Genomic DNA, 27,503 nt, shown 5'->3' on the forward strand with positions numbered 1-27,503 from the left:
AATTAAGATTGTACCTTTCCCTTTTATTGGAACTTTAGACAAGTTTCCAAAAGTAACATTCCCGCTCATTGATTCATCAAGCTCCACAAACTTGTTTTTGTCTCCACACATATGATTGCTTGCTGCGTTATCAAGATACCACGAGTTCTTTTCTCCTCTTTCTTATCCTTTATAAGCTAGCAACAAAGTGGGCTCTGCTTCCTCATTTTCAGCATAATTAACTTTCTCTTCAACATTGTTAGTATAGCTTCTATACTCGCAAGCATAATGACCATATTTTTGGCAATTATAACATTTAACTTGAGATTTATCATACCTTCTTCCATATTGCTTCAAATTATTTCCTCGTCCTCTTGATGCTTGAATTCTCTCTTCGTAATTCAAACTATTACGTTCGCCTCTTCCTCTTCCTCTACCACGGCCACGGCCTCATCCACGTCCACGTCCTTGTCCTCTTTGACTCATTTCTTGTTCTTCTTCCATATCTTTGAAACAAATCTTTGTAGCAAGAACTTGTTCCAATGGCTCTTCTTTCTTATTGTTGAGCCTTTCTTCATGGGCTTGAAGAGATCCCATGAGTTGATCATCACTCATGGTTTCTAAATCTTTTGACTCTTCAATAGAGACAACGATATAGTCAAATCTTTGTTGCAAGGAACGAAGGATCTTTTCAATGACACGAACATCCTCCAATCTTTCTCAATATCTCTTCATTTGATTTACTATGGCCAACACCCTTGAAAAATAATCTGCGATCGACTCGGATTCTTTCATTCGCAAAACTTCAAATTCGCCTCTTAATGTTTGAAGGCGAACTTTCTTCACTTTATCAACTCCTTGGTAAGAGTTTTGGAGAATCTCCCACGCTTGCTTGGAGGTGGTCGCATTTGCCACCTTCTCAAACATAGCCTCATCCAAACATTGATAAATAAGGGTGAGAGCTTGCTGATCCTTCTTTCGAAGTTTCTGTAAAGCCTCTCTTTGATTAGGACTCAAAGGAGTTTCGTCACTAGGCTCACCGAAGCCTTTTTCTACAATCTCCCAAGTATCTTGCGATCCAAGTAATGCCTTCATACGAATGCACAAATTATCAAAATTGTCTTTGGAAAGGTGAGGGAATTGAAATGGAAAGGTTGAATTGGCCATTTCTCTAGGATCAATAAGCTGAGCTCTGATACCAGTTTGTTGGAAATTGGAAACCACACACACACTAAGAGAGAGAATGAAAAGGAAGAGAGACAATAAATTGGTAGAGGACTTTGTATACTTTTATTCAACTTAATTAAAAATAACTTGTTAACATGGGTATTTATAAGATACAAATGACCTTTCTAACTTCTTCACATTAACTCCATTCATTTACATCTCAAATAACTCCCATGTAACTCCTATGTAAAATAACTCTTGAAAACCCAAAAGACACAATCTCTTCAAGTCACTTCTTAGTAACTTACAAGAACAACAAAAGACTCAAACAAATGTTATTAAAATTAAGTTTATTATTCAACATGATATTCCTGTGCAAGAGGCTTAAGCTTCATCATGTTTTAACAACATACATCATTACAATGATACAGTAGTTGGGAAATGGGGAAAAACCTGTAGTAGGCTTGTAGCACGTTAGTACTAAGTGGGTTGACCCAACTTAAGTTATTCATGCTTGCACCTAATATTGCATCATCAAGCCCTCCTGAACAGGTTGGACAGTAGAGGGAACTCATGTAAACTACTATATACGTACATTCTCTCAGTTATGTTTAGGGGGACATTTATTGGGTAGTCTTTGTTCGCTAAGCTCCTTATACAATTGATGAAGTACAAGGCAGCGCCGAAGTCCAAGTAAAGAGGAAGTGTACTTGGAAAGAAAGGAGATGATGGGATAGTATAATTGCCTTTGTATTGTACAATTGCAGTTGTATTGACGTAGTCAAATTAATCCGGTTATTTCAGGGTCTTCGCTTGAGTAATGTCTAACAACCATATAATAGTGGCCAAGAGATTAGTTTGCTGTGAGTAAAATATCCATTGTTTGTCCCGTGCTTATCATGATGTAATTAGTGGAAATCGGTTTGATATAATGTGCATCCATCCCAACAACTGTGAGTTTGTGTTTAGCAATTGTAAAGAAGACTTCTGCATTCATGATTGCATTGAATACACAGAGAAGATAAGTTTTGCCGTAATCAACAATCCAATGGTATGTCGTTGCTGCATTAATATTAAGATCGTCGTTGAAGCTGAGTCCAACAAGTAATTAATTTGAAAGACGAAAATACTACAACATGCCACTACAAAAAAAAAATTGAGGATTTAGTAACGTACAAATTTTCGTGGGTTACTAACATTAGTAACGTGCTAACAATTTGCACGTTACTAAAAACTTTAGTAACCTGTTAATTTTCACACGTTACTATTTAGTAACGTGCGAAAATCTGCACATTACTATTTAGTAACGTGCGAAAATCTGCACGTTACTATTTAATAACGTGCAAACATTTGCATGTTACTATTTAGTAACGTGCACAAATTTGCATGTTACTAAATATTATGTCAATATAATTTTTTTAAAAAAATAATAAAATTTTAAATAATTAATAACCTGACTAGTTTTGCACATTATTAAATTTAGTAACGCACAAATTTTTTGCATGCTACTAAATTTGTAACATGCAAAATTAGTAACATGCAAATTCTTGCACGTTACTAAAATATTAACATGCAAAATTCTTGCACGTTACTAAGTTGGTATGATTTTTTTTTTAAAAAATAATTTTAAATTTTAAATTATTAATGACGTGTCAAATTTAATACCTCACTAAATAATAATGATCTATCATGATCGATCGGATGATCTATTGATCCTATTGATCTATCATGATCGATCGGATGATCTATCGATCCTATTGATCTATCATGATCGATCGGATGATCTATCAATCCTATTGATCTATCATGATCGATCGGATGAGCTGTCAATCCTATTGATTTATCATGGTTGATCAGATGATCTACCATGATTGATCGGAAGATTTATCAATCCTATTGATCTATCATGATTGATCGGATGATTTATCATGATCGCTCGGATGATCTATCATGATCGATCAGATGATCTATCGATCCTATTGATCTATCATGATCGATTGGATGATCTACCATGATTGATCCTATTGATCTATCATGATCGATCGGATGATCTATCGATCCTATTGATCTATCATAATTGATCAGATGATCTATCATGATTAGGGCAGTAAGCGAGCCAGCCGGGCTCGAGGTCCCGCTCGGTACCCGCCCGATTTAGCCCGACTCGAGCTCGGCACTGTTGAAACCCGCTCGTTACTGTTGAAGCCCGCTTGATTAGTTAGTGATACATACCAGACTCGCCCGACATAACTCGAAGGGGGCTCGCGAGCTCGACCCGTTAAGGGCTCAACTCGCCCGGCCCGCCCGGCTCGATTGCCGAACTCGTTAGCTCGATATATATATATAAAAGTAGGAATTTATATAGGTTACTTAATATTTATATATGTATTATTATATTTCATTACTTCTTATTTATTATAGATAATTTCATATTATAAAATATTATTTTTTAATTCATAAGTTATAAGTATAATATTATAATTATATCATGTCACACAAGTATATATACAACTTCATATGAATAGTATATATATAGTTAGTTAGTTAGTTAGTTAATTCCTTGATGTATGTATGAATATATGTAAGTCCAATGACAATGTGATTCATATATTATTAAATTAAGTGTTTAGTATTGAAGTAACTAATGATTTAACATTGTGCCATATGATCACATAATTCATATAAGTATCACACGATCATATGATATAACATTTTATCATTTAATCATTATATTATATCATATGCATATATTAATATGATCATATATAGGATCCAAGAATTATCATTAGACTCCTAGAAATCGTTAGATCACATAATTCATAACTCATAAGTACTATAATATTATAGGCACATAATGTAACGTAAGTATAATATATACAAATTCATACTAATATCATATTTAGTTTATTAATGTATGTATGAATGTATGCAAGTGCAACAATAACATTGTAATTTACATAATATAAAAAATGTGAATATAATCACAACTTAACCATTAATCATTATAATAAGTATTAATATATCGAATAAATACATGATAGTAACTTAGTTAATATATACTAGATTAAAATATAAGTAATAAGAGAGTTAGTTAATATATAATTATGTTGCTTGTTAGTGTGTGACATTATGTATAAACTATTATAGTTTAACATTAGCATCAGCATTAACATATATGATATTAACTAATATTACTAAACTACTAGTAACTATATTAACTAGTATGATAGAATGATCTAGGTATTATAATTAGTTACTTAAGAATCATTAGATCACGTGATTAAAGATTTAAGATCATTAAATTATTAAATCATATGATCATATAATAATACTTAGATCATCTGATCATTAGATACTAAGGAATTAAGATAATTATGATTCATGATGATCATACTTATCATAGATAATCCCATAAGTCATATGATATGATATTGATTCATAATTCATAAATATATTATAAATATAGATAATTACAAACTAAGCACAAGTATAAATTATAGTCACATAATGTCATATAAGTATACAAATTCATACTAATACAATGAATTCACACTAATTATATGATATAACGGCAATTCTGAAACTTAATTATCATATACAATGATAATCTGATTCATATAATCCCCAATTAAGTAATTAGGATTAGAATCACCAATTTGTTAATTATCATCTCAAATTAAGTATTATCATTACAATTTAGATCACGTGCTCATATGATCTAAAATTGTTCCATATAATTATTAAATATGATCATATGATCTAAGTATTATCATTATATATTAAGTATGTAAGTATATAAATTTTTTATCTTGATTATGATTAGGTATATAAATTATGAATTATTGTATCATAATTTATAAATGTATAATTAGAAAATAAGTTATAAGTTTGAGTTCACATAATCGGATTATTATAAGTATATGTTCATATAATTACAAATTATGTTATGAATATTAAACAATTAAGTAGGTGCTCAAAGCAACCTAATAAAATACAATTCAACTACTTGGATGATCACTTGGGAAGGAAAAAAGAAAAGAAAAGAAAGTATTTTAGAATTAAAAGTCCAAATTCTTTAGAAGATCAAATACAAATTTAATGTATAGATTTCAAATATTATTTGATATTAAATGCAATATTTGAATTATAAAGGATCTTGGTGATTGCAAATATGAGAATGAGATTGACCAAATCCACCTAATAAGTATTATTATTATTATATAGCCTATGTATAATTTATATCCAAATTCATATTTTATAGGTTATGAGCCTATGATTTAGTATTATTATTATTATTAAGGGTGCGTTTGGGATTGCGGTTTCAATAAGTGCAATTTTAAAAAGTAGCGATTTCAATAAGTGTGATTTTAAAAACGCAATTTTTAAAATCGTACTTAGCGTTTAGTAATATTGATTAAAAAGTGATTTTTCTATCAATTGAGTGTTTGGATAACATTAATATAAAAGTGGGATTTCATAAGCAAATTACCAACAAGGACATTTGTTTATAACAGTAAAATAACTAATATTGTTTAACCCTCCATTTCAACCCCTATGCAAACTAAATTATGGCTTATATATTAATTACGTATTGTGTACAAACTATCACAAATGAAGAATATTTCAAAAAAAAAAAACCTCATTTTAACTTTAAAAATGTCTATTTTTGAGGCAATCTCAAACATAATCCAAGAGAGAGAGCATGACAAAAGCAGCTAAGGATGATGTTAAAAACAAAAAAAAAGTCATTTTAACTTTAAAAAACTCTATTTTCGAGGCAATTTTAAACATAATCTAATAGAGAGGAGTATGACAATAGCAACCAAGGATGATGGATGATGGAGATCATAATCTACTTCCTAGGGAAGGAACTTGCTGCAGTCTGACTCTGAGACTCAAAAGACGGACACCCCCCACCCCACAGTCTCTGTTAAGAACTTAAGACCTCACAAATAAGATGAATTGATTTGGACCCACCATTCTATGTATAAATAAATAAATAAAACTAGTGAGACACGGTTTTCTATGCTTTGTTTGTAGCGTTTGGCAATAAAATCTACCATTTTCTTCATTTCTTTTTAAAATAGGAAAAAAAAATCTTTTTAGTCACTGTTCACTCGCATTGATCACTGTTTACTGAACAATGATCTATCATTGTGCACCGCAGTGCTCAGTGATTGATCACTGTGCATTGCAGTGATGTTTGCAAATTTAAATTAAGACCGTAAAATATGTTTCCAACGTTCACTGAAAATCTGTCTATTCAAGTTTCAACTTTCGCAGAACACCAATTACACGTATATCAAAGCACTTTCATCTGCCTTTTTACCTGTAATTTTTCAACATATACGCATATACGCACATCTGCACTTTCATCTGCTCTTTTCTTTCACGAACTACCCTTCTCCACCATTCTTTCCCTATGTGCACTGGTTTATCAAAGCATTTTCATTTATTCATACAAAACCACACAAATAGGCAAGAAAGTGCAACTTTGCAAAAGCAGAAATTCTAGAGAGTTTGCAAGAGCAGTATCAACGAAAGTGCAAGAACAGTCAAGAGCAGTCCAACGCCAGTGAGAAAGAGAAGAGAGGCAGAGAGAAGAACAAAAAAAAAAGAAAGAAGAAAAAACAAGGGTTTGACATATTTTAGGTGGGTATTCTTGTAATATATTTCTTTTCCGCTTGCTATGCGAAATCGTGATTTTCATTTAAATTCGCGCTTTTTCAATTAAGCACCTCCTATCCTACTGCCAAAAATTGTGGTTTTTTCCACGATTTTAGAAAATGCGATTTTAAATCGCAATCCCCAAACGCCCCACCTTTTGCGATTTTCTTTAAAATCACAGCTTATTTTTGCAAATAAGCAACCCCAAACGGGCACTAAGTATCTAATTCTATAAACAAATTATTAACTTATACATGATACATCGTATCATTGTCATATATCATACATGAATACATGATTAACTTAATGAGCAGTTTCCAAGATACATGATTAACTCCTTTTTTTTTAAAAAAAAAATACATATATATTTTCTAAGCAATATTTCAAAATTTATAATTTACAGGCTATGAGCCTAGGAATAAGTATAATTATTACTAAGTGACAATCATGAAATTTTGATATGTTAATAAGTTAATATGTTATAATGTTAATAGGTTAATAAGGTCAAAAGCTGATTAAGAATCCAATATTCCAAATAAGTCAATAAGGATAAGTTTTCAAAAATTGATTAAGTAATTTAGGTTAATTATTAGGGAAATGCTTGCCTTACAACCCCCACCCAACTCCCACACAACCCCCACTCACATGTGTGTGGGATCCACGTGCATGGGACCCACACACATGTGAGTGGGAGTTGTGTGAGAGTTGGGTGGGGGTTGTGAGTGTATCATCTCCCTAATTATTAATAAGAATAATTTATATGGTTCAATAATTTAATAAGTTTAAAATGGGCATTAATGTTATGCTTTGAATTAGCTTACCATTAATGTTAAAAAAAGATTGCATCGAATTGAATGTTAATGAAAAATTGTGTATTTTTTTAATCCATTTATGGTTCAACATATAAGTTAACATGCTTAAAATGGGCATTAATGTTAGCTGTGCATTTAATTGAATGGTAATTCAAAAACCGTTCCATTAAATGACATAAAATTAATACAAATTTCAATTCCAAAAAAGGCCAAAACGATGCATTTTTAAGACTGATTTTTGACCGTGCGATTAATTTTGATTAAATCCTAACCTTTAATTTTTTATAGTGGGTTACACCATTTCGATTTCACCTCCACATTGGAAAAAATTCACATCCCTTATTTCCCGCTATTTCCATTCCACGCACGCCAACCAAGATTAGAAGATAAGAGACTTGTCAATTTTCAAAGAAAAAAAGACAAGACACAGGTATAATTTGTGTGTATATATATATAAAATAAAAGTAAAAAACGAAAAAGAAGAAACACGATGAGTCGTTAAGAAAAAAAAATATCAAATTGATTTTTTTAAAGATCTGACGGTCAGATTTGGATCTGGCCGTTTGATATTTTTTTTAAAGATAACACGTGTCGCTCATGCAGATATAGAGACTCACGAACACATCTCAGCCACTTGATTTATCTGAGCACATCCTAACAGTTCACTTCTTATCATCTGCATTAAATGCAATCAACTACCCCCACTAACTTAAAAATTTGATCAAACGGCTGTGGATAAAAGAGCTCATACACATCAAACGATCTTGACTGTTCAATTCTAGAAACCCTTAAAGACCTTTGCACTTTCTCTCATGCGCCGTTTCATTTCCTTCGTTACTCTTCATTTTCCTTCTCTCTCTCTCTCTCTTTCTCTCTCTCTCTCTCTCTCTCTCTCTCTCTCTCTCTCTCTCTCTCTCTCTCTCTCTCACACACAGTTCTTTTCACTATGCTTCCCGCCATGGGAGAGAAAGCTTCTCCCCCCCCCCCTTTTTCTTTTCATTTTCTCCTCTTTCCCTCTCTTCTCTGCAACCGGACCGGACTCTTGTGATCCACAATTTTTGGAAGCCTGATGCCATGCGAGTTGCTCTCCACCGTCTTCCTCCATCTTTGCCGGTCTCTAATAGTGGTTCTTCCGCCATCGATGATTTGTAATATATATATATATATTAGTGTAAGTTTTATACTCTTTGTATTTATGTTTTGTGCTGTTTGGTTTTGGTCTCTGTAGGAGACCCATTTTCTTGAGATTTTGGTTTGATATTGTTTTGCGGTTTGTGCTTGTGTTGTGCCTGTTCGGTTGTTCCTCTTCAACCCCTGAAGGCTGAAGTTGTTTAGTTTTTTTTTTTTCCACTTATTTTTACCAAATTCGAAATTTGAACTAAACGAGCCCTAATTGGGCCGAGCTACCCAATTAGGGCTCGACAGGCCGAGCCCTGAACCCGAAGCTCGGGCTCGGATCGAACCTAAACAAGTTTTTGGGTTTGATCCGAGCTTGAGTCGACTCGAGCGAGTCGAGCACTCGGATGTACTCGTGAGGACTGACTTAACAGTCCCGAGCTCGGTCCCGAGTTAGGGTATTACCCCAACGAGTCGATCCCAGACAAAGGTCCTTAAGCTGGGCTCGAGCTCGAGATCGACTTGTTTAAATTCTCCTTAAAACGAGCCGGTCCAGGATTGCCAAAAATCGACTCGGACCAGCTCGTTTACAGCCTTAATCATGATTGATCGGATGATTTATTGATCCTATTGATCTATCATGATCGATCGGATGATCTATCGATCCTATTGATCTATCATGATTGATCGGATGATCTATCGATCGTGATAGAGTTTGATCGACCAGACTTGACACAATGAAGGTTCGATCGAACGTCCAATCGATCATAGTGTAGTACACTGATCGATCATGATAGCATAATATGATCGATAGACCATCTGATTAATCATAGTGCATTAATTAGTCCGATCGATCGTGCTAGAGTTAGATGAATCATACTTGACACAATGAATGTTCGATCAAACATGCGATTGATCCTAATAAGTACTAGTTCGATTGATCGAACCTATTGCATTAGTCTGATCGATCATGACAGGATCATAAGATCAATAGAATATATATCTGATCGATCAAAGTGCATTACTCCAATCGATCAAACATCCGATCTAAGAGCATTACTAGCAGCTTCCCTACAAGGGATCTGTTCCCTAAATTTTAGGGAAAATTTTAAGAAAGTCAAAAAAACCATCCCACAGCAGCTTCCCTACAATTATCTGTTCCCTAGAAAGTGAACAGTGCTTCCCAATGCATTGGGAAGCACTGTTCACATCCCAATCAATTGTTTATTCTAAAAATATAATCTATCTCTTACTTTTATCTCTTTCTTTTCTTACTTTTAATTAAAGTAAAAGTAACAAAATAATATTTTAATGATATAGGGAAAAATGAAAGGAAGCTGTTGTGGGGTGTTTTTTGATAGGGAAGCAAAAAGTAGTTTTATTCCCTACATTTAGGGAAAATGAAGAGGAAGGGAAGGGAAGCTGCTAAGAATGCTCTAACCTATTGCATTAGTCCGATTAATCATGACACAATCTGATCAATCATAGTGTATTAGTGAAGGTCCGATCAAACGTCCGATCAATCCTAGTGTAGTAGTTTGATCGATCATGATAAAAAAATATGATCGATAGATCATCCGATCGATCATAGTGCATTAATTAGTCCGATCAATCATACTTGGCACAGTGAAGGTTCGATCGAACGTCCGATCGATCCTAATAAGTACTAGTCCGATCGATCATGACGGGATCATAGGATTGATAGAATATCTGATCAATCAAAGTGTATTACTCCAATCTGATCGGTAAACCATGAGTAATTTAATATATGTGTTTATATATATATATATTGTAAGTAAACTATATTTTATAGTTAGTTATATACTAGCTATACAATATATGTTATATAGTAAGTATTAATAACTAATTAATATGTTAGTTTAACATACTATATAAGGCAAAAATGTCTTTTTTTCAATAAGACAAAAATGTTTATAAATCCAAAAAAAAATCAAATAAAAATAAATTTTTTAAAAAACAAATTTAAAAAATTAAAATTAAAACGAAAAAAAAATTAAAAAAAAACCCAAAATTAACTTAAAATTAAATTTAAAAAAAACCAATTAAAAAGTTATTTAAAAAAAACAAATTAAAAAAATTAAAGAAAAAAGAAAAAAAAAACGAAAAAGAATTTTTCTTAAAAAAAAAAAACAAATATATATATATTTACTCTCTCTCTCTCTCTCTCTCTCTCAACTCAGTCATTTCTCACAACTCTCGTCTCTCTCTCGTCTCTCTCTCTCTCTCTCTCTCTCTCTCTCTCTCTCTCTCTCTCTCTCTCTCTCTCGTCTTTGTTTCAGATATTGGTTTATTAAAATCTGCTACAATTTTAAAGAGAAACAAGAAGGAAAAGGTACCTTACTCTTCTCCCCTTTCTTCTTTTTCGTCTTTGTGGTTTCCGTTTCTTTTCTGTTCTTTTTTTTTTTTTTTTTTCAAATTTTGTGACATATCTCAGCTCCGTCTTTGACGTAGCGCAAGCGTAGGGATAAACAATGAAAGAGAAACTTCGTTCTCAAATACAAACAATCAACTCACAAGTTGAAAGGAATAACTTCAATTCAATGATAATAAATGATAATGCTTCTTACATTGCCTCCCTATTTATAGTGAAGCCCTAGTGGCTTGTAAAGGAATAAAATAATAGTAAAAATACCATCAAATCCTCATTAATGAGAGGAGATCGGATGGACATGGTAATCCCATGGTTTAAGGAAAAGTACGACAAAAACAATTAAAATATGGAAGTCAACAACTCTTCCATGATTTCCGCACAAAAATCTCCAGGAAATCTACTCGACTGCTTTTCCAGGAATTCTGCTCAGCTGATCCTTCCATAGGAGTCTTCTACTCAATTTACCGAGCTGGGTCTCGGTTATTTGCCGAATGGGATCGAGATGGGTCTCGGTTATTTGCCGAGACAACTCCCAACACATCTCGGCTGTGTGCCGATCCAGAAACCTCATCTCGGATATTGTCCGAGATGACATTGTCAATCTTCCGACATCAGTCTCTCTCATCTTTGTTTCAGATTTTGGTTTATTTATTGCAATTATTGAAATCTGCTACAATTTTAAAGAGAAACAAGAAGGAAAAGGTACCTTACTCTTCTCTCCTTTCTTCTTCGTCTTTGTGGGTTTCAGTTTCTTTTTTGTTCTTTTTTTTTTTTTTTTTGCAAATTTTGTTAATTCGTTTCTTTGGGGTTGAATTTGCAGATGTCCAGAAGTTTTATCAGCTATGTGATCCTCGTGGGTCATTTTTAAATTCTTATACTTCATCTTCTTTGTTTTATTTTTTTTAAAAATATATTTCGTGTTGTGTGACTCCAGCTCCCAAGTCGGCTTCATGTTCATCCCCGCTGGAAAGATTGACTTTGGTCAAACCCAGTACATGGCTGCCACCCTTTTCGTCCAGTCCTTCCTGAGTGGGTCAAGGATGGAGTTGTGGGGCTTCTTCACTCCGCCAGTGACCAGAGTGGACTTCCGGGCAGTCTTTGTGGCCAATTGCTTCCTCAGAACCTTGCCTCCGGGCGGTTTGCTTGGTGAGGGCCACTGAAAAAATGGCCGGATCAAAGCTGCAGGGAGAGATGAACAGAGGGGTGCATTGGGGGTAAACCTTTTTATTTTATTTTATTTTATTTTTTACATAATTTTAGTAACGTGTGAACACACGTTACTAAAAATTATAATTTTTTTTTTAATTTTTTTTATATACTTTAGTAACGTGGGAATTTTTATTTTTATTTATTTTTTTTAAAAAAATTAGTAACGTTCAAATGTCGCACGTTACTATTTAGTGACATGCAACACTTTTGCGTGTTACTAAAATTTTAGTAACCTGCAAATTTTTCCATGTTACTAAATAATAACGTGATGACGATTTTCAAGTTACCAAAATTATTTTAGTAACTATGGGTTTAGTAACCTGAAAATCATGTTACTGAAGTAAGGTTACTACACTTTAGTAACGTGCAAAAAAGCAAGGTTACTAAAATCTAAATTTTTTGTAGTGACATTATTTGGCGACACTATATGAAATTGATCTGCCAAATCAAAAGCTAAAGACATACCCTTGGAGCAAGGACAAAAATCTCCCGGTTCGTCGTTTATGGTATAAGTATTAGAATGTGGCAAGGCATTACTGGCTTCCAGGTCCTCATCCACCAACTCCTTCAAATCTCCATTGTACCAAGACGTTGCATGTTCAACAAAATTGAATTAGATGTACGCTAATGTATGAGTACTTATTTCATCCACTGCGCACTGACGTTTTGCTCACGATTTTTAGTCACAAACTTGAATTCACCTCATGAATAGAGAAAGACATATATTTGCATACCGAGCACAATGATCTCTTCTTTGTCTGGCTTGGCAAATGGATAGGTGGATCCAATAGGCGGCAAGATAACTATGGCACCATGAACTGTGGCTCATGTCCAATCGCTATGAGCATGCCACCAAAGGGTTCCTTCCTCGTCATAAAATATTACCTTGTACGTGAAGTTTGATCGAGGTTCAATGGGACACTGTGTGATATATTCTGGACCATTTGACCACGGGTTTCTTGGTTGCTTCACACCGTGCCTGTAATGACATTATGATACCCAATCGATAGAATTATATGTTAGAGATAGCCGAGAAACCAATGTATATCTTTGTTATATATATATACACACACATATACAGGGAATACCTTCTGTCCGGATGGGTTATAAATCCCTCATTTTACAACAACCAATTATAAGTGGACAAGTCATCAAAAACAACAAAATACAATAGACATGAAAATACCCAATCCTTTTTCAATAACCCCATTTTCAATCTCTCCCTCTACGACCCACTACAAGTTTCCATGTAAATTCATAGACTCAACGAATTGAGGCTGAAATTGTAAGTGCCACTGTGAGAAAAGAGTACACAATGAAAATAAAATTTGACTTCTAATTTACCAAGTGTGTGATAGTGTGCAACAAAATGATTAAATTGCGGAATTTAAAAGAGACAAATATTTTGTTAACGAAGTGGAAACTCTGTGAAGAAAAAAACCACTCTGGGGCAGCCAAACCTAGTATATCCACTATTCAGAAGACAAAGCTAGTACATAGAAATTAACACTCACATACCCCGATGCAGCGATCGTCCCTATGACTTTGACACGAAACTCATTGTGAAAGCTTCCCAACCAAGTCTCCTACTTGAAGGGATTTTCAATGAAATCATTTACCTTAGGGCCAACCCCTAAGATAGACTTCATACGAACAGTTGAGCACACACTGGCAACGGCTAGAGAGCTAGCGGATCTTCAATTCTCTCTAAACACCCCCTCGAAGCACTATAGAATTCTATACTGAATTCTTTCAAGTTACAAGCCTAGAACCATCTATTTATAGGCTTACAAAAAACCTAATTATGTTCAAATTCGGACTCTGGCGAGTAGCGTCCAGACGGTCACTTAGCTGCGTTCGGACGGTCTTCTGAACCACCTTTCCAGAATAGCGCAATTCTTCCCAAAACATGACACCGTCCAGACGGCTTGACCGAGCATCCGGACGGTCAATGCTGTCAGTTCTTTCCGCATCCGTAAAGGAGACCCAGAATATTCTGGAACACTGGGTAACGTCCGGACATGTTGCCACGTCTTCCGGACATCTGGCAGAACCTTCCCAAATAGTGTCGTTTGAAATCCAAACCCGTGTTGAACTCGGAGTAGCTTGACCTAGCGTTCGGAAGGTGTAGGTCGGTCGTCCGGACAGCTGCAATATTGAAACTTCTAGACACTGTGGGGCGTCTAGACTCCTTCAAAGGCCCGTCCGGACGGTTGCATAGAAACCGATTGTTCTAAATTGATAATTGCATGTAATCTTCATGGATATCTTCTAGAAAGTTGTGAACCAAAACACATGGCATGAAATGAGACACTGTCCATATTACTTGAAGACTCTGAATAGAATCGATAATCCTGTTAAAAAGCAACCATTACATAAAGTGTTTTTGTCAACCAGAATGTTGCCAGTATAAAATACTAATAAACTCTCCCTTTGGCCATTTTGGGACAAAAAAAACTTGACCGGTTTGAAAATACATTCCTAGTCCAAAAACAAAAAAAAAAACTCCCAATTTTTGTCTCAAAAGGACAAAAGGTAAACAAAGTATTAGAGAAAAACCATTGGTATGAAAAATACACAAAGTCTCATAAAGGTAAATTGTTTTTAAACAATAACAACAAAATAAGAACTAATAAAGAGAGCAATGAAAACTCTCAATCCTCATCATCATCAGGCTTCGGGTGATGATAGCTCAAGAACTCCCGAATGTCGATCTGACTCTGCTCGACACGCTCTCCAATAATATTGACTTCCCGCTGGAGAGATCCCATAGCAGACATAAGCTGAGCAAAAGCAGCTTCAATGTTAAAAGTAGGAGGTACAGTCTGAGATGATGATGCAGCAGCTGAAGTGTCAACTTGAATTGGTGGAGGCTGAGAAACTTCGCCTTGACCCTCATGCTGTAACTGAGCATTGGACTTCATGAGAGTCTGTTTTCCAAGAGGATCCGGTATCCTCGATCTAGGCTCAGAATCAGAAATGTCTGTCACAAACTGAAGATAGATTTGAGTGATCAAACACCCAAAGGACAGACTAGTGTTCGTCTCATCACGAACCTCAAGCAATGTGTGCATAATGTTCTTGCACATACAGAAGGGTGTCCACATCACGATAGCATACAGAAGGTTGGCATTCTTGAGGGTAAGCTCACTCCAACGGGCTTGAGGCCAGAAGTTTGTCACCACAATTTTTGTCAAAAACCTATGCATAGGAGCAAAGGCACCAATCCTGATATGAGAGTAGGCTTTCTCCTCCCCCTGTGGTCGAGCCCCAAAGAAATCCACGAGGCAGTCAATGCTGGGAGCCATAACTCCTTCAGGGAATGGAACCCCTGGAACACGTAGCACTGGGACCCCGATCACAGCACTGATAAGCTGTGGGTCAATCTGAATGGTGTGCCCTTTGACTAAAGTCTTCATGATCAGGCCTCTGTCATCATCCTGAGTGACAATCATATGGCCGCAGAATTATCGCACTAGTATGGGAAAAGTAGGGCAGGCACAGTTGTAGAGATACTCCCACTGATTCTCCCGAATCATCTAGCCAATAGGGAATAGGACTGGATCCCTCAAATCTACGCGGAGAAGATTCCGCTCCGATAGAACTTGCCGCTTTTCCATGCGGAGACATTTGTCATGTACAGATTCCTGGACTAAAACAAGGAAAATATTCCAAGAAATAACATGAAAACATTAAATCCCGTTAGTTAAAAAAAATTTGGGCATTATGACGGTTGTAAAATGGACTATCCCAAAAATTACAGACAGCATGAATATCCAAAATATACTCCACAACACAGACAATATCAATATCTCAACCCAACATAGAGAATATGATCAGTAAAGAAACTTTTAACTCACATAAACAACAACAATAAAAAATCCCTAAAGATCCACTATTTTAAACATAAAAATTGAAAAAGAACATGAAAAATGGTAGAGAAACATACCTGGGATGGATATTAAACACAAAAGGACAAGTGCACGTGAGAAAAGCACATGAAAACTCAAGAAAAATAACGCACAAATGTCCAAAACCCAAACAGAAAAGGTGAGGAGTGTCGTGCGGTGCAGGGGGAATGCGATAGAACCCTATAGGGTTCCCCGTCCGGACGATGTCTCCTCGTCTGGACATACAGAACAAACTGTCCGGACGCTTCACACAGAAAAGCTGAAATCAAAGAGAAAAATAGCAAAAAAATATTTTCCCAAAAATAATTTCAGAACACGCATGTATAAAAAACTGATAACGCAGTTCAATAGCATTTTAACACAGATGCTAAAATATAACAGAGAGTTAAGTAATTAACTAGCAAAAATTTCCTTGTAGAAGAATTTTTTAACAGTATACTTAACTCATGCAATGCGTGTATGTGCAAAGACTTTCTCGGTAAGGTATGATCTTCGCTGATATGATTTAAAGTAACTAAATTTTCTAAAGAAAATTTTTTCACAATTAGATCATTCAAAAGTCAAACCTTATCTTATTAGGGCCTAGTCACCCTCATCTGATACTCTCCCCTTAAGAAGCATCGCTATTTTAAATTTTTACTTGCACTATGAAGGACAAGGTATATAGCTAAGTTAACATAGAAGCAATGAATTTATTCATATAATAATGAGCTCAAAAGTATAACTGCTTGTTTCTTTTTGGTGCTGCAACCTAGAGAGGAAGCCAGAATTTCTAGGGCTAGGTTCAACTAGCGAGATGGTCAATTTAACAATCTTATCACATAAATAATCTCTCTAAAAGAACTTTCAGAAGCAGAAAACCAGAGATAAAAAAAAAAAATGTACCTTAGGGGAGCCTTGGATAGTGCACATTTTCATCTCATGAGGAAAGCAACTATCTATCAAATAAATGCAGTAGGAAAACTTTGCATATAACAAACATGAACCCTCAGTTATATAAAAGCCAATATAATTAATGCACTAAGAACTGAGACATCTGGTAAAAATACATAGGATATCTAAAAAGCTAGATAAGAGAATAAAATTCTGCATCTTTCCCTTTTTTTTTTTTGGTTGAAAAATAACAGCAAAACAAAAACAAAAAATATGCTAAAAAGAAGAAACATCTAGTCCAAGGATATCCACTATTTAGAAGACAAAGCTAGTACATAGAAATTAACACTCACATACCCCGATGCAGCGATCGTTCCTATGACTCTGACACGAAACCCATTTTGAACGCTTTCCAACCATGTCTCCTACTTGAAGGGGTCTTTAATGAAATCCTTAACCTCAGGGCCAACCTCTAAAATAGATTTCACACGAACAGTTGAGCACATACTAGCAACGGCTAGAGAGCTAGCGGATCTTCAATTCTCCCTAAACACCATCTATAAACACTATGGAATTCTATACTGAATTCTTACAAGTTACAAGCCTAAAATCATCTATTTATAGGCTTACAGAAAACCTAATTTTGTTCAAATTCAAACTCTAGCTAGTAGCGTCCGAACGGTCACTTAACTGCTCCCAGACGGTCTTCTGCGACAACCTTTACAGAATAGCGCAATTCTTAACAAAATAGGATCGCGTCCGGACTGTCACTTAACTGCTCCCAGACGGTCTTCTGCAGCCGCCTTTCCAGAATAGCGCAATTCTTAACAAAATAGGACGGCGTCCGAACGGTTACTTAACTACTCTCGGATGGTCTTCTGCGACCGCCTTTCCAGAATAGCGCAATTCTTAACAAAACAGGACCACGTCCTAACGGCTTGACCAAGCGTCTGGATGGCTTGACCGAGCGTCCGGACGGTCAATGCTATCACTCCTTTTCGCATCTATAAAGGAGACCCAGAATATTCTAGAACACTGGGTAGCGTCCGGACGTGTTGCCACGTCGTTTGACACCTGGCAGAACCTTCCCAAATAGTGTCATCTAAAATCCAACTCCGTGTCGAACTCAGAGTAGCTTGACCTAGCGTTCGGACGATGTAGCTCAGTCGTCCGGATAGCTGCAACACTAAAGCTTCTAGACTTTGCGGGGCTTCCGGACGCCTTCAAAGGCCCGTCCGGATGGTTGCACAGGAACCGGTTGTTCTGAATTGATTATTGCATAGAATCTTCATGGATATCTTCTAGAAACTTGTGACCAAAGCACATGGCATGAAATGAGACACTATCCATATTCCTTGAAGACTTTGAATAGATTCCATAATCTTGTTAAAGAGCAATCGTTACATAAATCGTTTTTGTCAACCAGAATGTTACCAATATAAAATACTAACACACAGGTTAGGAACTTAGATGAAAAAGGTGGAGCTAGAGCTAAAAGAATACACTGAAAAAGAGAGAGCAACTACTACAAAAAAAAAGAGAGGAGCTCTCGCGCAGGAAACTTTTCCTGTGCAAGAGAGCTCCTGCGCTCATCTCTCGCGTAGGAGTGCATGAAGCTCCTGCACTCATGCGCAAGAAAGAAAAAAGAAAAAAAAAATCTGGTATTTTCGTATAAAATCCAGTGTTTTCATGTCAAATGTGTTGTGTGTGTTTAGATGATGTGTCAATATCTCATTAGAGGTTGAAAAAATTGAGTTTTATTCCCATATGTACCCTTCTAACTAACTATTACTGCTTTTCTCAATAAACATGTGTTCTGTGTTCCAATAACCCTTTCAAAAATAAATAAAAAAATAATGCGTTTAGGTTTTTTTTTTTTTTAGGTAAGTTAATACGTTTAGGTTTTATTCTCGGATCCCGCTTCCATGCAGTGAAAAAATTTAACAGCAATCTGCTGTAGTTATTTGGACGGTTGAGATTTGGTTTTGGCTTTCTAAATGAAATGATGTCGTGGGTAAAATGAATAATTAAAAAAAAAAAAAAAAAAAACTCTCTCCTCTCTCTCTTCCTTCCTCTTATCTTTTATTTTTTTTCTCTTCCTTTATCTTGGTTCCATACACAGTTCCTGGAGAGAGAGAAAGAGAGAGAGAGAGAGAGAGAGAGAGAGAGAGAGAGAGAGAGAGAGAGAGAGAGAGAGAGAGAGAGAGCAACGATGAAAGTTTCAGAGATTTCAATCAAATCCCCCGACCACCACCAACAAGAATAGTGCCGATGTTCAAAGCCGTTCAGGAAATCCCCACAAACCAAAACCCCTTTTCAGACCCAGTCAAGACGACACCAAGACATTCCTCCAAGACCCAGTTCTCTCTCTAGAAGTTCATAAATTTCAGGCCAGTAGCTTTTATTCCATATGGGTTTTCCGTTATGAAAATGGTGAGAGTAATGAGTGCAGAAGCTGGAAATCAAGCTAGAGGGTTTATTAAAACCAGAGTGGAGGACGAACGAGCTGGAGAACAGGCTGGAAAACGTGCTGGAGTTGCTTTGTTTTGGTTTATAAAAACTCAGTGGGATGCGACGCAAGGGATGACGCCCAGAGAGATCATAATCAACTGTTTGAGTTTTATACACCGGGTCTTTTTAATACAGACCGTCTCATTAAAAATATCAATCTAAATCCATTTTTAGTCTAGTTTATTTCATAATTAATGATATTTTATTAAGAATATTATTACACAATTATTATTATTATTATATTAAATAATAAAGTGTCAAATCATATTTTGCACAATTATATAATAAAGTTAATTAATCTAATGATTAATTATCTTGTCTATTTATTAACTCGGTAATTTTTGAGTGTAAAATAAATATCTGTTTTATTATAACAAGGTTCATAAATCAATTGAATATTTTTATAACACAATTTATAAAACGAACGATTATTTAATGAAATAAATATATATTCTTTAACATTATTATTAGATCCGAAATTCAATTTAAAACATTAAATTATATGTCTTAAAATCTGGGGTGCTACAGGAAGCCTGGGCATTATTCGAGGAATTGTCCTACGAAGGAAGCACAACAACAACGCCCCGCACAAGCACAGATATACTCCCTCACTCCTGGAGGCAATGAGGATGAGTATGAAGGTGAAATGGAATATTCAGATGTGGTGACTGGTACCATTCCTCTATTTGGAATTTAGCTAGCACACTTTTTGATTTTGGCGCTACCTATTCCTTCATATCATCTACATATGTTAAATTGTGTAGCATGATTACTCAACCGCTAGATCAAAACATAACTGTATCAACACCTGCTGGAGACGTGGTAACATGTAGAAAAATGGTTGTGGACTGTCTTATTGTAATTATAGATAGAGTCTTACCAGCAAATTTAGCAGTATTTCACATGCTAGGTTTCGACATTATTCTAAGGATGGACTGGTTGTCAAAATTCTATGCTCAGATTAACTGTAGACAGAAAGAAGTTGTATTTCATCTACCTAATGATGTAGAGTTTAAATTCTGTGGGACTCATGTCCGAGCCACACCACCTATTTTATTTGCGATTCAAGCACGGCGGAGTATTAGAAATGGCGCGCTAGGTTTTCTTGCTTACATCAAAGCCGAATCTGGTGGGGAGCACAAATTAGAAGACATACCTATAGTGAGCGGCTATCCAGACGTCTTCGCAGAAATCACAATAGGATTACCACCAGATTGGGAGATTGAATTCACTATTGATCTGATGTCGGGAACCCAACCTATTCATAAGGCACCTTACTGAATGGCACCATTTGAATTAAATGAGTTAAAGATACAACTTGAAGACTTGGTAGACCGGGGTTTTATTCGCCCTAGTGTCTCACCATGGGGAGCACTGGTATTGTTCGTCAAAAAGAAGGATGGATCCTTGCAGTTGTGCATAGACTATCATGAACTGAATCGGGTGACGATCAAGAACAAGTACCCATTGCCAAGGATTGATGATCTCTTTGAACAACTTAAGAAAGACACGGTATTTTCTAAGATCGATTTGCGGTCCGGATACCATCAACTTAAAGTGAAGGAGGCAAACATTCCGAAGACGGCAATACGTACGCGTTATGGCCATTACGAATTCCTAGTGATGCCATTTGGCATGACCAATGCACCATCTGTATTCATGGTCTTAATGAATCGGGTCTTTCACATGTACCTTGATTGGTTCGTGGTTGTGTTTATAGACGACATTTTGGCCAAGGGAGTGGTTGGCCGGTCTGGGGTGGCCGAACCACCCCATGGACAGGAAAAAAAATGGCAAGATCGGTTTTGCCTTTGAGGGTAGCTCGGCCACCCCCCAAGGGCCATAGGGGTGGTTCGGCCACCCCAAGGGCAAAACAGAAAAAACAAAATTTGGAGGGTTTGGCTCTTGGGGGTGGCCGAACCACCCCCAAAGGCCACGGGGGGCGGGGGGAGGGTGGGGTTCAGCCACCCCCAAAGGTAAAACTGATCTAGCCATTTTTTTTCTTTTTTTTTTTTTTTTCTGTCCAAGGGGTGGCCGAACCACCCCAGACCGGCCAGCTTTTTTTAATTTTTAATATATTTTTTTAAAATTTTATTATTTTTTAATTAATTTTTAAAGATTTTTAATTTTTTTTATATAGTGTCACGTGTCAACCTCTGAGGTTGACAATTGGTGAGCCGTTAGTTTTTGGACGGAAAACTTAACCGAGGTATCAATTCGGTCTTTTCCTAAAATTAAGGTACTATCTGTGATGCAAATTGAAACTCAGGTACTAAAAAATAAAGTTATGAAAACTTAGGGACCATAGGAGTACATAATCCTTTTTTTTTTGGCAAACTTTTTGCCACGTGGCAACATTGAACGACATGCCAACTGGCACGTCGTTACATTCAGTGACATGGCCACGTCACTGCATGTTGCCACGTGTCTTATAGACATGTGGCCTTCTGCGGGGCCGTGTCTTGGCCACGTGGCCAACGAAGACGACGTGGCCTAAATGGCCACGTCGCTGCATGGTGACGTGGTAAATGACCACGTTGTCGCTGACACGTCAGGGACGTGGTGAGTATCCACGTCGCTGATGTGTCGCGACGTGGACACCTTGGTCACGTAGCGAAATGCACAGTTGGCCACAATTAGCCACGTCGCTACTAGCACGTCGCTAACTGCATGTGGCTAAAAGCTTGATTTTTTGTAGTGACCCACTCAATTTAGGCAATCTATTTTCTCAAGAGTAATGCTACATATCACCCTTATGTCCCCCCAAAATTGTTGTAACTCTTAAAATCACCGTTGAATTTATGATAGACCACTATTAAATTTTGATTCAATTGTGATTTTAAGAGACACATCAATTTTGGGGGACACAAGGGGGACACAATCTTCTCCACTCAAAAGTCAAATTCATTACTTCTGTGTCAGGGTCCCTGTCATGTAATGCTTCAACATTACGTAGTGTTAGTAAGTTGCTCTAATATTATTTGTAACGTTCGGCACACGAAAAACACTAGTCATATCTGCGTTATCACTCTATAATGATTAATCAAATTGCAATTAGAGCTTTCTAAAATTATTTTATAAATTTCAGTCCCACCAAATAAGGAATCAATATAAAAATTAACATATATTGAATGTTTTTATAATTCATCTGCTCAACGTACATGAGCAATAATCTATTTTTTTTCAATATATATAAAACTAACTTTTTGACACGTGACGTACAACTTCATTATTTGTGCATCTCTATATATACCGCTATAAAATTCATCTCTTGATTTTCTTGCAAGATATAAGAGATTTAATTTACTAGTGTTTCGTCCATGGATATGCATGGAAATGAATGATCCAATACAATCGTTACAATAATTGTACCTGTTTAATTGGCATTATTTGTGTCCTTGCTTTTTTCTTGGTAACTTTCTATTTTTCATGCACGTATGCCAGCTACAGGGTACGTAGGGACCCTCTTTCTATGTAATGTCACACTCAATGTCATTATATGCACATAAATTACAGAAAAAGGTTGCTATACAAAAAGTGCTGATGAATTGACGCCGGTGACTTTTAGGTGAGGTGGTACTGGTCCCGCCAATGTGCGGCGTCAAATACATTATGGATGTGGCATCGTAGCGTTCAAGAACTGCTGCCACATGCATATGGACTACAGTATATGCTTTTAACATTTTTTAAATATATATGGCAGCAGTTCTTCAACGCTACCACTACACATCCATAATGTGTATCCAACTAGCTAATTATTATTTACCTAAAATTAGCTGATCACTTTTTAGAATCATCCGACATCAAATTTTTAAAATATTTCTCTACTCTATTTAAATATTATTTTTATTTTTTCTTTATTCTTACTTTTTTTTTACTTTTTACTTTACTCACATTTGAGTTACACATATTTAAAGGTAGAGTTGTTTAAAAAAAAAATGTATAAGATGAATAAGGCTTTGCATGGTTTACAAAAACAACCAAGATGTACGTGCATTATCACATGAAAAATCAAAGGACTTCAAAGGCAAAACAATAAGATAAGGACCGTAGGTCAAACCAAAATAACTCAACAAATAACCACCACAAATGATTGTATAACCATTATGTTGTTTTTACTTCTTTTAAGCCTTTATGACCCAACAAATCAAGAATAAGCCTTTATGACCCAAAAAAATCAAGAATAATATAATTGGAAGAATAAATTAGTAATTTATAGAAGAAAAAAAAAAAAACCCAAAGAAATATTGTTAAAATTACAATGAGAAGCAAAATTCTCTAACAAATTAACCAATATATAGAGAATCAATGCAAATCAAACCCTTCCATTTATTGGTGGGCGATCCCAAACAAGAAGAACAAGAAGAAGAAAAATCGTATATGTTCTATGAGCAAGAGGAAATAGGCAAAACAAGTTGTATCCTGTATCAAAGCAATAAAAATGATCAAAACCAGACCTTCACAGAAAACCTAATTCAAGAAGAAATCGACTCTAAACACGGCCAACTATAAGAAAGCTTATGACGCCGGACAGAATAGCGATTATTCTGCAGGCTAATCAACAAGCAGTTTGTAAGGAAGAAAACAGGAAAATTACCCCAAAAACAGAGACAAACTCTGAAATTCGATAAAATTATCAATAACTGCCGGAAAAAATGCCCACAAGCCGGGTTAATATAACTGAAAATTTGACCTCTAGGATTTTACCAAAAATAGCAAAACCCTAATAATCCTAATAAAATGAAATACAAAATAAAATAAGTAAGCTGCCAAAAATCTGGCCCAAATTGGGTTCAAAATCACCTCCTAAATAATAAATGAAAAGTTACCATAAATGAAAAAAAAATTATCTAAAATTAAAAAATATTCTTCAAATATTTTGTACGATTTTTTCCTTTCTCGGGCTGATCTTATTCAAGAAATAATCATCAAATCTTCAAATTTTGTATCTGATTTTCTCCTGCATCAGTCTCACCGGGTTGGAAAGAATTTGTCCTCGAATTCGAATCATCTTTACCTCGATCTTTTGGATGGCCGATCAATTCATTACATCCCGTATTTCTCAATAACAAAGTAACTTGAAACCAGGAGATAAACAAGTTGCAACCCATCACAACGACTAGCCTCACACTAAATTGAAATAAATCAATCTTCTCACGTTTTTCATTTATTTTCTCCAATTCACACTCCATAAAAGTCTTCAAAGAATTATCAATTCTTTCTTGACCACAAAAATTAAAATTGTCAGCTAACACACCGAAACCAAAATCCAACTTATTACTAGGGGAATTTGATAGAAATCTTTCAATCCCAATGAAATCAACATAACTAATTTCCTTATTACTCCACTGAAATCCCTCGTTATGTGGACTTTCATCAAACACATGGTAATCATTATTTTCTTCAATAAATTTTATTTCATCAACCAGAAAACTTACCTCATTCAATAAATCCTCTTCGTTAGGATATATGTCCTCACAAATTATTGGAGAGACCCAATCTAAATCTACTACATATTTTTTTTCTTGATCATACGACAAAGAATCTCCCATAAGATCTTCATCCATGATATCAATATCATAAATTGGTGAAGAATCCCAATCCACGAATCCTTGTGAAGGATCTTCAACATCTTCATGTTCAACATCATCATAAACATCTTCATGTATGAACTCCTCATCAATGAACTCGTCTTCTTGGAACTTTTCTGTAACAGTCAACTCTACTGTCACGGATTAAGGATGGGTTTGGGGATTAAATTGATGAAGAGTTTCGTAGTAATGGTTGTAGAAATGGATTAATAAATTGAAATTACAAATAAACGGCAAGTTCGAGGATGCCCTCCCTCCAATACTGTTTTCACAGCAACAAGCAACAAGCAAGATGACCTACTATTCCATCCTTATGGCCTTATATACCGACCTTACAGACAGTTAATAAAACGCAATAACTAAAAGTAGCTTAAAACGACAACTGCACCAAATGAAACGCAAGAATGGCTGGGACCTCTCCACGCACCATTTTTGGTCTATCAGCATGCCTTCCAGCTGGACTGAACTCATCTCTTATTTACTATCTAACTACCACGTGTAAGACAGATAACCACCCACTCCCATTAACTCAGTTGACTTCCAGAGACTTCAACTCAACTTCAACTTAAGCCAGCTTCTCTTCTTCCTTCCTATTCTCAAGCTTCAACCTTCCTTCCTTCTTCCACCATTCAGCTCCAGTTCCAGCTCTCTACCCGTGACAATACCTCCCCCTATCAAAGCACCTTGCCCACAAGGTGCGGATAGGCGTTTGCGAGGGAGTGATACTCCACCCATGTGGCATCGTCTACTGTTTGCCCCTCCCAACGAACAAGAACTTCAATGAATGGACGATTATCCTTCGGCCGTGAACGGCGAGTCAGGATCTCCACCGGTTCAGGACGGAGCACCCCGTGAGCATCAACTGGTGGAAGCCTTGGTAGGGCCAAGGAAGACGATCCCAGCTTGGGGTTTAAGTTGGGATACGTGAAAGACGGGATGTATCCGGGCATCTGGAGGCAGGTACAGTTCGTAGACTACATCGCCAATCTTGCGGATGATGGTGAAAGGCCCGTAAAAACGGGGGGCAAGTTTTAGGGCACGACGGTATGCCACTGACGTCTGCCGGTACGGCTGCAATCTCAGGTAGACTTGTTGCCCTATTTCAAGATTTCTCTCTGATCTCCTTAAATCTACATACTTTTTCATTCGTTGCTGGACATTTTTCATGTTGTGCTGGAGTAAACTAAGGATCTGCTCCCAATTGCGTAACACCTCATCAACTGCTTCTACTCGGGTAGTGCCCGGAATGTAGCTCAGCAACCGGGGTGGGAGTGTCCCATACACGGCCTCGAAAAGGGTCATCCTTGTAGAGGCATGCCAGGAAGTATTGTACCAGTACTCTGCCCATGGCAGCCAACTGGTCCAATGCTTAGGACTATCCTGAGTGAAACATCTCAGGTAGTTTTCCAGGCACTTGTTTACTATCTTCGTCTGCCCGTCTGTTTGTGGATGATAGCTAGTACTCATCTTGAGTGTAGTCCCTTGTAACCTGAATAGCTCACCCCAAAACACACTAGTAAATGTAGGGTCACGGTCTGAGACAATGGACTGAGGCATGCCGTGTAGTTTGAACACATGAAAAATGAATAACTGAGCCACCATAGCTGTAGTATAAAGGTGTGACAGGGAGATAAAATGACCGTATTTGGACAGCCTATCTACCACCACCAATATCACTGAGTGCCCCTTAGATGAAGGTAGTCCTTCCACGAAGTCCATGGAAATGTCGGTCTAAACTTTAATAGGGATTGGGAGGGGTTGAAGTAACCCTGCAGGGGAGGTATTTTCATACTTACACCTCTGGCAAACCTCACATTCTCGAATGAAGTTTTTTATATCTCACCTCATGCCCTTCCAAAAGAAATCTCGTTTGGCCCGATGTAGAGTCTTCTCGTACCCGGAGTGCCCAGCTGTGGGATCACTGTGTACAAATGTCAACACTTGGGTCTTAAGTTGAGGGAAGCGTCCTAGGATGATTTTGTTTTTATACAAGAGGAGACCATCTCGGGTAGAGTATTTCTGGGTATCTAGCTCGTTGTTATTCCACTTATTCCATAGCTGTTGTAGGTCTTCATCTTCTGCATATTGCTGTTTCAGTTCTGTTGTCCAGTTAGGAGTAGGAATAGATAGTAAGGAAAGAGTTATCTCCTCAACCCCCTCCTCCTTTCGAGAAAGCGCATCCGCCACCCGGTTATCCGCCCCCTTTTTATACTCCACAAGGAAGTCATAATCAAGGAGTTTGGTTATCCACTTCTGCTGGAAGGGGGTACCAACT

At 36.4% G+C, this 27,503-nt stretch overlaps 1 pseudogene; it reads right to left on the reverse strand.

The window, feature by feature from the left end:
* The window catches only part of LOC133866085 (putative laccase-9), a 40,829-nt pseudogene extending 27,277 nt beyond the window's left edge, over nt 1-13,552 (reverse strand).
* Between the last annotated feature and the right edge of the window lie 13,951 nt (nt 13,553-27,503).

Source organism: Alnus glutinosa, chromosome 4, assembly GCF_958979055.1.
Source record: "Alnus glutinosa chromosome 4, dhAlnGlut1.1, whole genome shotgun sequence".
In the NCBI taxonomy this organism is placed as follows: domain Eukaryota; kingdom Viridiplantae; phylum Streptophyta; class Magnoliopsida; order Fagales; family Betulaceae; genus Alnus; species Alnus glutinosa.